Here is a 17781-nt window from a genome sequence, read left to right as displayed (position 1 = left end):
GATCCACTATACTTTTCATTGTTCTTGCTTCTCTTTTTGTTTTCTGTTCTATTGTGCTCAAGGACACGTCTTCTCTCCTCCTGCTCATTCCAGCCATGAAGGCCAACTGCCAACTTGTTGTTATCGATGTTTTATTGATTTTATTGTTATGGTTATGGTATTGACATCAACCTGCCAAAGGGACTAAAGATGGAAATTAGCTATTGGCTATAATCTTGCATATTTACATGTATATGTTCATTAATATGTATTGTCCCTGTTTTAAATAAATAAACTCAAACTCAAACTCAAAATAAAAAAAATAGATTCCTCACAGCTTAACAGCTTTTAACAAAACATTTGAGCAAGTAAAGTGCAGCAGCACTCAGGGGTGATGTGATGGGTAGTCACAGTTATGTAGCTCTCGTTAGCTCTGGATGTCTTTCCTTCTGTCGTGAGTGCTACTGCACATTCCTTTGACAAGTCTTGGATAACAATAGATTTAACTTGCTCATACAGGTCTGGAATTATTTTTTGGCTGAAGTGCGGAAGCGAGGGTACTTCATAGCAGGGCTCAATCACCTTTAGCATATGTTTAAAGCCGGCGTTTTCAACCACTGAATATGAATATAGTCTGCGATAAAAACGCAGACGGCAGTTGTAATTGCTTTGGCCCGATCTGAATGCCCAAGGAGAGTCTGCCTGAATGCCGAAGTCAGCTGCGTTTGAACTAAAGTGGGTTTTTTTCTTGTTGTGGTGATGTTTACACTCGGGTAGTGCCATTTAAGGTGCGTTAGCATGTTCGTTGTGTTTCCAGAAATATACCCGATCTCTCCTGAACAATGTCGGCGCACTGCCCTCGTTTTATCCACGTGTCTTTGTCCGTCACAATACTTCACCAGGCAGCCAAAGTGCTCCCAAGCAGGAGACTTTAGCGACAGTGGAGGGTCCTCAAGCTCCGGCTTACCGCTAGCGGTAGCCATGACGCACACGAGCTGCATGTGTAGTTGCCGGCGGAACATAAACACATGCAACTTCCGGGTTCAGGAACTCACCCATGCACAGCGATGTACCGAACCGAACGTCCCGTACCGAAACGGTTCAATACAAATTAGGGTTGTCACGATACTAAAATTTTCAACTCGATACCGATACTAAAATACGAAAATATTCGATACTCGATACCATTTTCGATACCGCAAGGATAAAAACAAAGACCCCAAAATTTTACAGAAATATTTTTATTAACAAGAAAAATGCAACATGTAAAAATGAACAGAACCACAGGTTAAATATTTATAATAAAAACAGTTGTGCAAAAAGAAACTGCAACTATAACAAGCTTCAGATACTTGATACTTTTGAAAATGAGTATCGTATCCGGATACAAACTTTTAGTATCCATACTTTTTTGAGTATCGATACTTTTGACAACCCTAATACAAATACATGTATCGTTACACCCCTAGTAATCAGGAGTGAAAGTGATTGGATTGTTATTGAGCAGTATTCTTCAAGAAGCTTTCCTTTTGTTTCAGGGAACTGTACACTGTTCTCCTCTGTAACCTTTAAGCAAAGGATCCAGAGGATGTGGAAGGATGTGTTTCACCTTTTGACACTTCTTTTGCCTCTTCAGCTTAGATCCTGGCAGCCGCAGTGCTCCGTAAAGCCAGTGTTTGGTTCTGCTAGTAGGAAGCGGGGACAGTTAGCAATGCCATTTTATAAATGGGCCGCCTCTGTGATAAATGTTCTCCTGTCTGAGGATCAGGACCCTGGCACTGTAATGCTATGGGATAAGGCTAAACATAGAGAAACAGTCCTGTACAGTAGCAGTAGAGAAACTTTCCTACCACTGCTTTCCCTCGTGGATATGTACCTCTGAGTCCTCACAGCCTGCAAGGTTTACCATAAAGTAATTGCAATATGTAACAATTTCATTCAGGGGTCTAAAATTGTGAATCTGGATGCATCACATGCAAGTTCATAGTGTAGACAGACAGGAGTGGCTAGCCCAGTATCCTATTGTAATTATTTCATATTTAACTCTGCATCAATGCTTTTTACATGATGCAACTGCATGCAATTTGTTGTTTTTTTTATATAGATTAAGTAAGTGAAACATATGATGTTAATGAGTGAGGTGCTGGTACTCACATTTCTTCCCCTTAGACAGAACCAGACTTGCTGTTTCCTCCTGCTTCCAGTTTTTATACTACATATTATACTAATTTTAAGGCTTTTACATTGGACTGATTTGGTTTTAGCTATGCATTGTTGTCAATTAGTTTTGTTTGTTGGGGCTGAGTGACAATCCAGCACTGTAAACTATATTATTTCAGTAAGCAAATCTTTTTTCCTTGACATGTCAGAACAGCCACAGTGGGCAGTTACTGATGTAAAGACATCAGCTGATCATCAATAAAGGCGGTCCCTGCTGCCAGATCTGCTCTGTAAGCTATAAGAGAACTGAATAACCTGCGGACAGTAAACACCACGCTCCTTGCTTCATCCTTTTTTAGTGAATTGCTGAGCACAGTTAGTGTTTTTCACATTTTAATAACTTTTTTGCTGTGTTTTATTTCAAGAATGTATTCAAAGCTCTTGATTTATCCACATTTGACATATTCAGTGTTTATTGCGAAAATAACTATCACTTTTTAAAAATTGCTTTGCTTTTCTGTTCAGTGAGATTCCCTTTGTTGCTGTTTTTTAAGCCCTATTCACCAATTGTGCATTGTGTCTATCCCAAGGCTCCTACCTAATAGAGCACTTATCCTGTTAGCAACTCTTATTACATTTTATTTGTTGTTCCAAACACTTTAAAGCCTTGAAAAAGTCCTGTTTTTGTCCTGTACAATTGACAAGACAATAGAAAGTGCCTACAATAATTCCTGTAAAGAGCCATCCTAATGATGTCTTTACTATTGTTGTTTGCTAAACTAAATCAATGATTTGCATTATGTGTCTGCTTGCTTTTCACATATATTTGTCTCAGTTGGAAGAGCTTAAAAGACAGCTGTGGCTTTAGCGCTTGGCTTCCTATACATCCAACACTTGAACAAAGCAGCGTGTGTGCTTGTGCCTATATCGTGTTGTGTTTTTCTACCTTCCTCTGCTTTGTTGTACTTCACACGCTGGCCTCATCTGGGCCATTGTTTCATCAGGGGGTTTGAGTAACTTTGTTATTTTGAGCTGACTCTGCGTACTGTAGGTCAGCTGCCTCTGCTGAGCCCCATTCTGGATCCTTCAGCTCCCCAGTGTCCCCCGCAGCCAGGCAGCCACACTAGCCGCCGGGCCCATATAACTCCTGCTGCTGACAACTCACAGAGACATCTTTGTAATTTAAGACGTAATTCCCTTTTCCTGGGAGCTGTATAAAATCTATATTGCAACCATAAACAATCCGGGCTTTCCTGTGAGCCTCCCCATCCTCCTTTTTATGTATGCAGAGAGATATTATTGGAGATGTGCAATGCCAAGCAGTTCTCTTTCCTGAAAGGCCAAGCAGCAGTAAAGTGGAACGAGGCCATGTCCCTGGTCATCCTGATGGAGATGGTTTTTAGACCTTTTTTAGTCTATCCTGCCTTTTTTTTTTTTTTTTACTGTGATGTGAATCTTGTTCATTTCTTACACTTAACAGGCTGAAGGAGAGTTTTGGTGACAAAAACACACTTTATTCTAGGCTAACACAGGAACAGTGGTCTAGCTGCAGAGCTCCGGGCTCAGGCCCTTTACGGTCCCAGGCACGGAGAAATGATAGCTGAAAATGTTTGCACCAGAGACGATCATGAGGATATAATTAGAGCCTGACAGCTTTATCGGTTGACAGATGTTATCGGCCGATATCGGTATCAGTGTTTATGCTGTCCGATATGTGCCGTTATAAAAACTTTTTTTTTTGCAACTGAACAGAAATAGTTTATTTAGCTCTTTTTCTTTCCTATTTATTCTTTCTTTTCTTATTTTTAATACATTTCTTTCTTTAATAAAATTTAATAAAGTAGCTCTCTAGGTTAATTTGCAGGGTGGTAAAAAATCTATACACAATCTACTGTAAAAATGACGATATTGGCCAATGTATTGGTTATTGGATGAACTCTCCCCCTCTAAAATCAGTATCGGCATTGCTCTCAAAAATGCCATATCGGTTGGGCTCTGGATATAATATCGTGAGTTCATTAATTTGTACAAGCTAGTCGGGTAGACTTCCTGGGTGACAGCTATATCGAAATATTAAAGTTGTATGTATCTTTGTGTTATTGGTGGAGGAGTTGTTCAAACAAAGGCATGCTACTGTATCCGGATGATCATCTTTGTAGCCAATAATACAGCCCCATAAAAATATATAACACACTTATTTGTACATGATAAGCAAAATAAAAACATGACAAACCAAATGTGACCAAATTATAATAGGTCTTTTTATACAGTGGCCTGGATGTCATACAATATGTTAAATGTGCGCTCAGTCGGGTACTTTATTTGTTAGCAATAAATGCTATTAAAGAATACACTGTGCTATGGTTGGTCAATATGGACCAAAAGTTATATCCCTATATATTTAGGCTGAATATCGATAAACGATATTTATCCCGATATTTTTATAGCAAAGTTACGGAAAATGTTCAGTCAAAGTAAGGGCTGCATGATTCTGGAAAAAATGTGAATTTTTTTGCTTAGAATTGAGATCACGATTCTCTGGCACGATTTCTTTCACAAAATGTTTATTGCACTGACGAACTTTGACGAAACAAAAAACAGTGCTTTGGCAAGGGCATAATAGTAGTTATATCATTGGAAGAGAAATAATTTTAACAAAAATAAAAATTGAGACATAGACAGAGACAGAGGCAGCGGCAGTGCTGCATTTGGGGGCGCTTGAAAAAATCTGTGAGGAAATGGGAGCATTTGTTTCTGATGCAGCTTGAGATATAAAATGCTTCAGAATTGATGTGTGTAGAAATGAGATCACGTGTATGTGCGAATTGAGATTGCGTTTTTTTTTACGATTTATGGTGCAGCCCTAGTCAAAGTTGAAGCCAAATATGACATGTCACAAGTAGTTTTGTTGAAACTATTTGTTTAAGTAAACATATATACTGTATAAGAACAGTAATAATTTATAAGGAAGCAAGATGAACATATGTTTTTTTACCATGAGTCCTGGTGTTGGAGATCTGTCCCAGCCAGTGGCCTGAGCTGTTGAACACAGGAAATGCATCTCCGTGTGTCAAGATCTTTCAGGCTACTCGTTTTCCACACCGAGGATGCTCGGGTTCACAGTGTTATGAATACTTGTGTACATGATGGTTGGGGTGCTCATTATTCCAGCGAGTCATTGTCCTATTGTTGAAACATTTCTCTTTTTTTCCCCTTTTTAATTTTACTATTTTTTTTCAGTGTGCATCCATTTAGAGCATACTGATTCATGACAAATCAGTGAAATAATCATCATCGTTATTTTTTTCTGGTTATTTATCATTTGCCTGACAGAATGTCAAAAGCACTGAATTTCAATTTTGTATTGTTCCGCAGTAAGGCTAATTATGCATGTCTAAGTCTCCAGCTACCATAACGATTTGTGCTTATGAGGCTGCTCATTGTGGCAGTTCCATGTGTCTGCTGCTGCACAGGCTCCAGGCATTATTCCACTTCAGCCTGACACCAGTGTCTCTTCCAATTCCATCTCATTGCATTAGTCATTAAGCTCGGCAGTGACACCACCCATCATATCATTGCCTTAATCACATCTGAGCTCCACTGTGTACATATGACCATATCATTAACACAGACTTCCATCCCTTCACCACCCCTCCATCCCTCCTTGCCCCTTCCATCCTTCTCCCGCTGCTTTTCTAGTCACAGATTTGACCCCCTGTTTCATCCATCACACACAGTTGTCCACTATCTGTACAGTGACAAATGACATTAGCTTTACAATGATTCATTCGCTGATCATTTTCACTACCTGATATGCAAAATTATTCATCCTCCAGGGCAGGTTTTTGGAGCGGTGGGGGTAACTAACAGTGATGGAGTGCAATATCGGTTACCAACCTTGTGCAAAATGGGAAAAAGAAAAAAAAAACTCACCATATTTCCACCATTAGCCATCCGTCGGAGCAGGGAGATATGGTATTGGTGGGATTTTTCTATCTCCTGTCTCCAGGGGTAATGATGAGGGAAGTCTGGCCAGCCACACTGATTATAGGAGGGCGTGAGTGTGTGTGTGTGTAGGTAATAGTCTGTCTGAACTTTGCTGAGGTGGTGATTACAGACACCCTGTCACCTGTCTAATAGACAACTCTGGTAGGTGAAGCCGGGTCCCAGGTGAATCTGCAGCCCTGGATTCTTAAAACCTGTGTGTCTGTGTGTCTGTGTGTGTGTGTGTGTGTGTGTGCACTCGCTCATGTTGCTTGCAGCAGATATTAACCAGAGCGAATATTTGTATGGAAATATTGAGATAAAAAATGGTTATACATTTTTCCTTGTAAAAAGTCACTCCAATAATGAATTAGTCAGCATGAAAGAATACAATAAAACCTTCATTTAGACAGAAATGCTAAATGAGGCCTGTGGTATTTTTACGATATAGAACTATCTATGCAATGTGTCAGGCCATCCATCTTTTTTTTTATTTTCTCCCAGTTTGCCTGCTCTGACTAAGTGATTGTAATATGTGAATTGACAAATCTAATTCAGGAGCGACTGTATTTTTTCTCTCACCACGGTGCACTGAAATGTACTGTTTTATTTGCTTCCTATGCCCCTTACGCACATAACAGCATTCACTTCTCTCAGGATGCTGTATATCTTTCTATTTTTAGCCCTGAGTCGAGACCTGCAGACAGCGTCATTTCTGGACATGAATGCATAAAATCGCTTTCATCTGCTGGATGACTGCATATATACATAGCAACCTCATAAAAGTGACAGGGGGCAAATTGTGATTTTATTTGGTCGTCACCTCATAATGTATTCACAGTAGAGTTTCACAGCGTTGCCTATATTTTCTTGTTAACATATGTTGCCCATATTATGGTTTGATGCCAAAAAATGAGCTCCGTTCTGATGGATATATGCAGCTTGTTCCCTCTGCTGTTGCTTGTATAATGTCATCTTCATTTTAGGGCACATTATGATGAGCCACTATGGTCACGTCATGGTTGATGTTTTTCTTCTTTTTGAGGAAGTGGGGGGTTGTTTGATGGATTAAAGGCACAGAAGCCATGACATTTTATCACTCCAGTGCAACAGAGGTCATCGCGTGAAACCGTTAACTTGCACTCCACTCTCTCATTGTAATGCCTTCTGTTGTAACTTGTTCCGAGAGACTTTGAGATAAGCAAGAAAGTTAGAGCCTATTCTGTGAACTGTCATTGATTTATCTTTTAACATTGCTGTGGCTCATGGAAGAGAGAATCAGATTTTAGCAATAACACAATCACAACTCCTGGATAAGCCAGCTAAGCTGTTCCTCAACCTGAATTTAAGTTTAATACGCCACATATTTCCACTACACTGTATACTGATTGGGTTACCACAACAGGCCGGATTATTGGGATGCCTAAAATCAGTTTTTTTTACTACGTAGTTCAATACTGTGTGGAGATTGTGCTGCAAGGCCCCACAGTATCTATGACAACAGGGATCTTGGCACATCCTCGGGCTATGGTGGATTAACCCTATCTGTAATATGCCCCATTTTAAGGCCTGACTGATGATTGTCACACCCCAGGTCCTCAGGAGACACTGCAGTCTGCTGCAATCAGAGGTTTATATGGAATTAACACAGCTGGAGTTGATGGTAAATGACAGCTGCTGAGTCCCACCAGGGACCCACCTTAGCAGGATAAAGGTATTTCTGCCTGCTCTTTCTTCACTACGTGTGAGTCTCTGTAATGAGCCTGGCCACTTGGGTCCTCGGAGAGAGAGGACATCTTCTGCTGGCTCTCCACACCACCCTGACACAATATCACTGCAGAATTGAGCATAATTACAGGAACATGTCTGCACCATCTGCGTTAGAGCGCCATGGTTGTAACTAGGCCCGCAGCTAACGACTGTTTTAATCGTTGATTCTGCTGTTAGCCATTAGAAGTTTGGTAATGTTCAAAAGAAGACTGCTAACATAAGACTGTCAATGGCATTTCATTACCATCCCCTTTTCTCCATAAGCACTGAAGGACTACAGGTAATGATCCCCTGCAAATGACTTTTAAGTGGACTTATTACAACATGTTAGAAGAGTAAGGTAAGAATAATAACAAAGGAATGGAGTAGATGAGAACATTTGCACTAGTGGGTAGTGTTATCGAATGAGGCAATGCAATGTGGCAGTTAATGTGATTCGTGATTTACTTGACCCTGACTTCAATTATGTGTGGACGACTTAAATAAAGACAAAACTGATTTTTTGGATGTTTTTCAATAATACAATACAAATTGAACCTAAATGTTTTGTTTCCTTAAAGGATAATTCACGACTGAACAGGTATACTGGGCACAGGCCCAAGGACCCCCATAGCCGCCTGTCACGTTTCAGTCAAAGAGACATGTACCATGTACAAGAAGACTGTCGGGACACAATGACGACAAAGAAACACAAAACAACTACAAAGAGACACAAAATGACTAGAAAGAGACACAAAATAGCCAAAGCAAGACACAGAAAGACTAAAAAGAGACACAAAATGACTAAAAAGATACACAAAATGTCTACAAATACACAGAATGGCCAAAACAACTTCAAAGAGCCACAAAATTGCTAAAAAGAGACACACAGTGATTACATAAAGACACAAAATGACTACAAAGATACAAAGAAAGACTACAAAGAGACACAAAATGACTATGAAGATACACAACATGGCCAAAAACAAACAAAAAATGACTACAAAGAGACGCAAAATGACTACAAAGATACATAGAAAGACTACAAAGAGATGCAAATCGACTATGAAGATACACAACATGGCCAAAAACAAACAAAAAATGACTAAAAAGAGACGCAAAATGACTACAAAGATACATAGAAAGACTACAAAGAGACACAAAAACACGAAAAGATGCTTTGCTTGACACTCAAAGACATTGAAACCAAAAACCAAAGAGCCAAAACCACCACAGAGTCTCTCTCCTCTGTAGGAGAGGTGGTGGGGTGCATGTCTGTGACCAGGGGTCCATCATCTCATTATGTAAACTCAAAGCTGCTCACTCACAACAAGAGCCAATAACCTGCATCACTGGTTGTTCCATTGTTTTTCAGTGGCAGCAGCAGCAGCACCCACTTCTCCCCAGCGTTGCTCCCAGTGTGCTCGGCTCAAACGTACCACCACACACACTCAAAGTTTGACTTCAATTTTGACCCTTTTTGCCAGCAGCTTATTAAAGGTACGGAGGGAGAGATTGAGATGGGGAGATATAAGATACTTTCACTGCAGAAATGTATTTCACACTTGGGTGAGCTCCCAGAATTATTCAATACATCTTTTAAATTATATCATCATTTTGTTTAAAAGGGCTTTGTCTCGTCTATAGCTGATTGTATCAAGTCTTTTGGGTTCTTTATTGCCGTATTCAAACATACTACTGGTGTAGCTGTGCTTGAAGAGCAGCGTTGAAATTGTGAAATATATATAATTAGCATGATATACCTTCCCATCTCAAGCTATAACTGTTTTGGGGTATAGAATAGAGATACTTTGTTAACATTCACGTTTACTCCTGGCCTTTTTATTGATTTATATTTTCCGATACAGTTTTGAAGCTTTTACCGTTTTCTTTTTCTTTGCTTTCCCCCCCAAAAAGTCTGCAAGTCAAGTCCCCGAGCTATCTGACAGACAGACCATATTGTTGGTCAAGTCTGATAAACATAGTTCATTGTTCATAACCCAGAAAAAAAAACAAGTTATTTCATCTGCTTTTGATGAAACTTCCCCTCGCCAGTGATAGCACTGCAGGCTTTCTCCACTGATACAATTATCCAACTGGCCTTCTGACTTGAAGCAATAAAACAGGAGGAGAATGACACCAGTTATTAGAAACGTGAAGCCAAAACTGCTTTTTAAAAAAAAAAAAAAAAAGTTTTATTCTGCAGAAAAACACAGAACTGGAGTATTGTATAAACTCCTGAACAAATATCTTTTCTGGGTAAATGCCAGTGTCTGAATGCTAATGACTGCAGCTTTGGATATCTGTTTTAATCATGGCTCCTATACAGAATCTACTGAGGCAGTGAGATTAGAAAACATTTTTTCATTATAATATCCAGACACAACGGAGCTGGTTCACATGGAAGTACAAAAAGTGAACAGTCCTGAACTAACCGGGCATCTGTCCAGTAAATGCAAGTTCTAAATTCAATGACCTCAATGCAAGTGGCAGGTCTGTCCTATTAAAAGGTCTCTCCTCCCTGTCTTTGTCTCTGTGTAAACAGATCTTTAAAAGGCGATGAGGTTGCCTGGCCTGTGCTGCTTTATCTGCAAAGTTACGATTGTCTGGAGAAGATGACCCAAGCTATTGATTTGTGATTCCTCATATGAACACACAAACAAACACACACACACACACACACACACACACACACACACACACACACACACACACACACACACACACACACACACACACACACACTCCTACTCGATTTGATTCACTCTTCCTCCTCACTGGCCTCCTAAAAGGTTATTTCAGGAAGATGAAACATGAAATCAGACTTTGTGTATCAATGTCTTTACAGGTAAAAAAACAAACTGGAGGAAAAACTATTAATCTAAATAAACAATTACATAAAAAGCCATCTGGACGATTAACACAGCATGGCTTCTTTCCCTCCACAATCTTGCTATTTCTTGTCACTTAGCAGAGGCCTGACGGTGTCAGATCAATGTCAAATTTGAATGTTAATAGAATCTTAAATTATTCAACGGGCAGTTTAGCCCATTTGAACCATTCCCTGGCTCCAAATGACTCCCTCCATATAAATATATATCATGGAGAAATAAGGGTCTGGCTTAACTCCAAGGTGTGTTAAATGGTACGAATACACGATTTTAGTTAAAGGCTGATTCCATTGTAAGGACATTCTCCTTACTTTTTTATTATACTGATAATAATAAACATAATTACAACAGAAATATTGTGCTATTGTAGACTGATTTATTGTAAATTGATAGCCTAGAGTGAAATAAATACATAGCTCTAGCATTTTTACACACACACACACACACACACACACACACACACATATATTTGTATTTATAGGTTAGGTTAATCATGAGACTAGTTTAAAGGTATGTATTGTCAAGTACTGCTGTGCTATATACTATAATTTATAGATCATATAGAGTGAAGATTATAAGAAGAGTTTAAACTGTAGCATTTGGAGATAACTGCAAGAAATTACATTTTTCTGTGTTTGGACTCCTGTTTCATAAACTGCTGAGAAACCCTCCAATTGTCAACATACAGTAGTGTTCAATACACACGCCCCTCTCAACTAATTACCCAATTGCACAGCCTTAACAGCGTGCATATCACGAATGATGGGTCTTGTTGGTTTTCTGAGAATCTACTGCACCTACTGGTACCTTGTTTGCCATGTAGCAATAAAAAATACACTAAAAACCTGGATTCATCTGGTCAGTCACATTGGACTGCTATTACATTGAACACTACTGTACCTACAAAAGCCATACATCTACTGAATGCCTGGTCTCTAGATTGTGGTTGTAAAGTTTCACTAGGCTGTGATTATCCTAGAGGTCACAATAGGTTGATTAATACAGTGAGGTCAGGTTTTAAAAAAAGGCCTCACGACAATAAATGACTACTGCGACTAACAAGTCTCCGCCTTCGAGTCAAACCAAACTTATGCAATTATGGCACAGTATGCCAAAAATTATACAAATACAGAATTTTTAAGAAAATCACTCCATAACTGTCTTTACCAAAAACTGCAGGGGATTGGCATAAAGTGGGCATGTCTGTAAAGGGGAGACTTATAGGTACTCATAAACCCATTACCATTCAGATATCTTAAGCTGAGAGTTCCAGGGACTCGCGTCAGTTTTCCCCTCACCAGCTGCAGACTGGTCTCCCCTCCAAAAACGTAATATAATGTGTATGTACAGGCAGCAAAATATGACTCCTATTTATGTTTTTAGACTGTCCTCTGTCGCCATCTTGCTGACGTAGTATAAAGAGTGACGGCGATGCAGAGTTTAAATGACGATCGTGAAAATTTGGGGCAGGAGGAGAGGTGGACAGGTCGAACACACGGTGGACTTTCACCCAGGAGAACGGCGTTCATGTCCCCGGTGAAAACAAAAATAAACGTTTAAACTAGTATACCAAGCAAACTTACGTTTTTTACGTAACTTCCAGTAGTCGCGTACATTTATTTACTGCTTAAACTGTTTTTATAACACCTAACTAGGAAGTTTTTTGCCCTGAACCTAGGTCAGTGGTTTTGTAGCATAAATTTACTGAAACGGCAGCTTTTTTTTTATAACCGAGAACCCTACATGGTTGTATATGTATATATATAATTATGTGTGTGCTATTTTAAACTTTTAAAAACCCACTTGTACAGATGATATTCTGTTATTTTTGTTTTAACTGTTGTATTGCCTCCGTGATAATGTACTTTGTAAAGCACCTTGTAACCCTGGTTTTGAAAGGTGCTATAGAAATATAATAATAAATACATTTTTTAACAAACAGTCCACTATACCGCAAGTTGCTTTTGACAAACGATAATATGTGCCGTTATGGGTGGTATTAACAAACGGCCTATCCTGTTGTTTAGGTTAGAGATCTTGTTGCCAGCTGAACTATTTAGCCTCCTTTGCGACAAACTAGACATTGGTCCCAATGAATCCCTTTGGTCGTCTATGATACCCAATATCCTTACTCTAGCTTTAAGGCTTAATATTATTCACTCCCTAAAAAGTTTTGACATTTCCAAAAACAAGCATATAGTTACTATTAGCATCCTTTGAGTTTGCTAATATACCTGAAACTTTCTTTGAGGGTCACATGATGACATCACTAGAGGGCAGATGGCACCTTTACACACACCATTGTCATAATCTTCAGTTAGAAGACAAGGGCTTAAATCCCTATATCACAGTGACCTTTTAAGACGCGCCATAATCATCACAGCGTCATTTCCAGGCTCCAGCACTGTGTCTGTGCTGCTGTTATCCTGAGGTGCCCCATGTCAGTTAGCTTGTAAAATATAACAGCAAAGCTGATAGTCGAGCTTAAAGCAGGTGAGGGTCAGAGCCACTAACGGACAGTCGAGCTTTTTTTAAAAATGTATTCAAATGTCTCACATGTGGAAGTATTTCAGATGCAAGGAGAATACCAATAAGGAGTTTTTTGTTTTTTTTTATTAGGATGAAAGAGGATGAAATGTCATTGGTGGGGGACAGCGGATGACTGTGAATGGGCTAGTGGCATCATCTCAGAATATGATTTATTATTGCAGAGAAAAAAGAGCTGAAACTTTCATTGAATCGCCGAAAAATCATTTATCACTTTTATTAGTCTCAAGTATTTGGTTTGCTATTCAGCCTCGAGCCATCCAAATAAACACAGAGGAAGTCGGAGCGATTGGACCCCTAATGGCTGCGGCAGAGAGACGGATTCTGATATGTTCCAGATGTTTTATGATTAGGCATAATGGCCTTCTTGAAATGGCAACAGAGGCTTTAGCCAGAAACTATTAAACTGTCTATTTGCACCCATTTGAGAACAATGTACTGCCCCGGAGAATACTAAACATCTATCATGTAATTAGGGGGGCCTGCACGCCATATGTAAAATCAAGTCTTTCTGAAATCCTGAACATAAGTAAATGACAGTAAATGGTAGTGGTAGATGGCAGCCGTCATTATTCTTTCATCCATCTGTTCACATCAAATAATCACATCAATTGCCCGGTCCTCTAACAATAACACACAGACAACCACCTGCTCACACTAACACTAGAGGCTTTTAGTGGTGGAGAAGTTTTATAATTTCAGCGTAAAGAGAGGAGCTCCATTGTTTCCCTTGAATCAAGCAACAGCACATCCATCACACTTGGGATCGGCTTATAAGTGATGCTCCATTACAATGCAAACAAATAATGACAAGTCCTTTGTAATTCATCAAACCTGCGCTCCGACTTACTGGATCTTTGAGCCAGCTGGTCTGAAATGGCTCGACACACGTCTGTGACTTTTTAATTCTCCGACAGGCTGCATCGCTGTTTTATTTGTCTTGACCTTGACAGCGTTTTGCTCCTGTTCCATATGCATGCTTTTATAAAAACCCACGTGTCACTCTTTATGCCGTCGGTGCGCCGTCGTGTCAATTTGACGCTTTAAAATATGTGACAAGCTTTGAGAACAACAAAGCCCCCACACTTCAATCAAGGAAATAAAACACACACACATACAGAAAGGCACACACGCGCACACACGCAAGCAGGAATCCAAGTCTCGCAATCATGTGCAGACACACAGGATGTGTAAAAATAGAGAGGGGAGGGGTGTCCGACGAAAATTTTCACATTTAGCTAGATGAGACACCTCGGCAATAGCCACTGTGCAGTGTTCCTTCCCTGCGGCAGTCATTTAATGGACGATACCCAACAGCGGACGACCAAATATTAGTTTTCCCCATCTCCCTCAGTACATAACTACAGGGGTTCAGACTCCCTCCTCCTCCCCGTCTACCTCCCTTACCCCCAAATTGCTCCTGCACTCATTACCCCTGTAGGATTAATGTTTTCTTTTCATAAAGCGCCAAGCTGATATCCCACAGATTCCGAATTAATAAAATATGAAGGACATTAATATTCCCGGCATTCACATTTCGCTATTATTGCAGCGGTGCTGGTGAAGCCCCTGACTCGCCCAGCCTGTCAATCACCCTGCAGGTACGCTGCTGCCTCTCTGCCCCAGTCAGGCTGGAGGTGAGCGCCGCTGACAGACTTCAAGCAGCTCCCTCAAGGGCATTGAAGGGCAGGTTATGACATAGGCAGTGCATATATCTGCATTCAGGACCTCTTTGTTTTACGGTAAACTGTGTTCAGAGGACTCATTTTAATTAGTCATTTTTGTCTTTGATGGTTTGTTTGAAATGCCTCTGATCCTTGTTTTGCAGAATGGGCAGCCTGTTAGAGGTGTGTGTGTGTGTGTGTGTGTGTGTGTGTGTGTGTGTGTGTGTGTGTGTGCGTGTGCGTGTGTGTGTGCGTGTGTGTGGCGCTGTCCTTTGTACTGACACAGTGATAGACATACAGATAGTGGATGGTTTCTCTTAGCTGTTTCTATGCAGCTCACTCTGCTGATTTTAACAGAGAATCATTCATAAATTACAGCAAATTATATTTCTTGCTATGTTTTATGTGAGTATTGTAATTAATAAATTAATTCCTATTCTGTTGTTATTTTGCATTTCTGAGGCTCAGATGCTCCTGCAGATTTTAATATTGCAATTTAGTCTATGATGGTGATTGATCCACACACACTAAGGAGACTGTTTGAAAGGAAAAGTTAAAAGGAAAGGAAAGGAAAGTTATTTTCAAATTTGTATTAACACTAGAATTAAAAGGCTGAATTTCTTTTTTACCAAAAGAAATAAATACACTATATACATCTTTTTTTTTTTGTGAAAAACAAAGCACTTTTATCCCAAATCAGACATTCAGCTGCCCCATATAACCTGAATGGAATGATCCATTGTTTCATAACCACATTTTTCACCCCTGTCATGATTCTGCTCTAAGATTGACAGGTGAATCAGGCTCCTTAGCTCCAATAGATGAATAGTTGCCTATTCGAGGTCACACCATAAATAAATGTACTTCCACTTGACAGGAAAGAGTATATAAGTGTTTATTTTCAATATTATTTCTATACGTATGAATCTCCTGCTTTCCAACTTGACACAGTGGTAATGCATTAACAGGTTCAGTTTGTGAAGAGTATTTGTGGTATTATGATGTGATGAGGGCCACACCAGCATGTTTTATTTCAAACACTAGCCATGTGCCTTGTTCATGAACTTATTCTAATTTTGCAACATTTAGCTGCACCTTTTAGCTCTACCTTTTTTTCTGTCCATTTTTTCTCCACACAGCTTTGTCTTGCCACTGCATGCACTGACTGGACATGGGTTGATGTGTATGTGCGTGCTGATCCACTGACCATCAGGTTTGAAGAGGGTGGAGGGGCTGGCTACAGTTCTGAGTGATGAGTGTTGTTTTTGTTTTGATTCATTTCTCCCGTTGCTCCTGATGGTCAGCCCGGACGCTCCTCAGTATCTATGAATTCATCTTCAAAGAAAGGAGTGTGTTGAACCACACAAATGGACATGACATTTTGATGAATAAGAGGTCCATCAAATGTTTTGTGCCTCCTTAAGTTTTCATCTTTACTGTTTTTTGCTTAAAAAATCGTATTAAAAAGCATGTTAAAAGCATCTTTTCTTTGCCTTTTCTTCTCACTTAGCTCGCAGACTGGACAAAGGAGTATCTAGAGAGAACTAGATGTGCACATATAGCATAGTCTGATTGCCTCATGTTTCTTTCTGTCTCATTGCAGCATAGGTTGTCCAGCGCTGTGGCTCTAGGTGGGTTTGTCTGACAGTCTTTAAACATGACAGATAAGAGAGAATAATTAATTTATCAGAGCAGGCCAGGCTTTAATCCCTGGTGTCCTGGTGATAAGGGAAGGTTTCTTCTCCCCTGATCCCTCAGCCGATAGGGGCTTTTTCCTCGGCGGTCTCCCGTTAATAAGCCTGTCAAAGAGGCACACGACTCTGGGCTCTGTCCTGTACAGGTTATCTCGCCGCCACACGTTCCCATCTCCTCCCTGACAGCCGACAGCAACCGGGTCGCTGGGCCTTTGAAACCCTGGGAGAGCAGGGCCTGTGGGCGTCTCTCTGAGGCGGCCCTGTCATTTAAACCGGCTAATTCAAACATCAGGTGGGTCCGAACCCACAGGAGATGCGGGAGAAGAGAGAACACAGTTCTGACAGACCAATGGACGGACCAAATCTCGCCAAAAGCTGAACTTTAATAATTCTCTTTTAAGGCAAATAAAAAGGCATGTTTAGTACAGCTTCTCTCCCTTTATGCAGTTCCTAGCTCTCTCGCTCTCTCTGAGCCTATGGTGAAATAGACTGTGTGTGGACATTTTTCATCCTGCTATAGCATGAAGTGTATCTGGATAGTAGAGCGATGAGATCTGCATTGAAGCTCTGTCTGGCAGGAAATATGGTAATGGTGTGGCACAAGCCTGTAGCCTTGGAAAAATGGGATTAACAGTATGTGCGCATTAAACAGCATCAATTTGAATAACTCAAAAAAAATGTAAGTGTAAACTGCTCTTTATCGTGGAAAAAAATGTTTTTTTTATGAAAGTCTTGCCGGTGTACATAAATTGAACAATATTTCTTTCACAGTGCTAAGCCATTCGGATGAGGAGAGACAAACAATTGAAGCTAAATCTTGAGGACATACTGTGAATACACAACGCATTACAGATGCAACAGTGATAGTGGCTCATTTAGTTTTTAATTTGGAGGCTGAGTGGCCCGCAGAGTGAGTGAGGAGGACAGTGCGTATCTCAGGGGAGCAGCAGGATGTCTGCTAAGTAGCAGTGTGTGGGGTGGCCTTCGCTGCACTGTGGTCCTTCATCATTTCCCTAAAGCCTCACCTATTTTGCAGGCTGACTGCATGCATTATCATATTTTATGTGGGTCATGAAAAGCACAAAGAAGTTGCACTGCTTGAGAATTTGTGTG

General features: G+C 40.2%; 1 long non-coding RNA gene across 1 annotated transcript in view; it reads left to right on the top strand.

Annotated features, from left to right (window-relative positions):
• The window catches only part of LOC131972070 (uncharacterized), a 71068-nt gene extending 54744 nt beyond the window's left edge, over window positions 1–16324 (top strand). Inside the window, exon 3 of the long non-coding RNA XR_009394429.1 lies at window positions 16114–16324. This is a non-coding gene — a long non-coding RNA (uncharacterized LOC131972070). The remainder of the gene's footprint in view (window positions 1–16113) is intronic.
• Window positions 16325–17781: the final 1457 nt, after the last annotated feature.

The sequence above is a fragment of the Centropristis striata genome, chromosome 5, assembly GCF_030273125.1.
Source record: "Centropristis striata isolate RG_2023a ecotype Rhode Island chromosome 5, C.striata_1.0, whole genome shotgun sequence".
Taxonomy (NCBI): domain Eukaryota; kingdom Metazoa; phylum Chordata; class Actinopteri; order Perciformes; family Serranidae; genus Centropristis; species Centropristis striata.
This window is presented reverse-complemented; position numbering and strand designations above follow the sequence as displayed.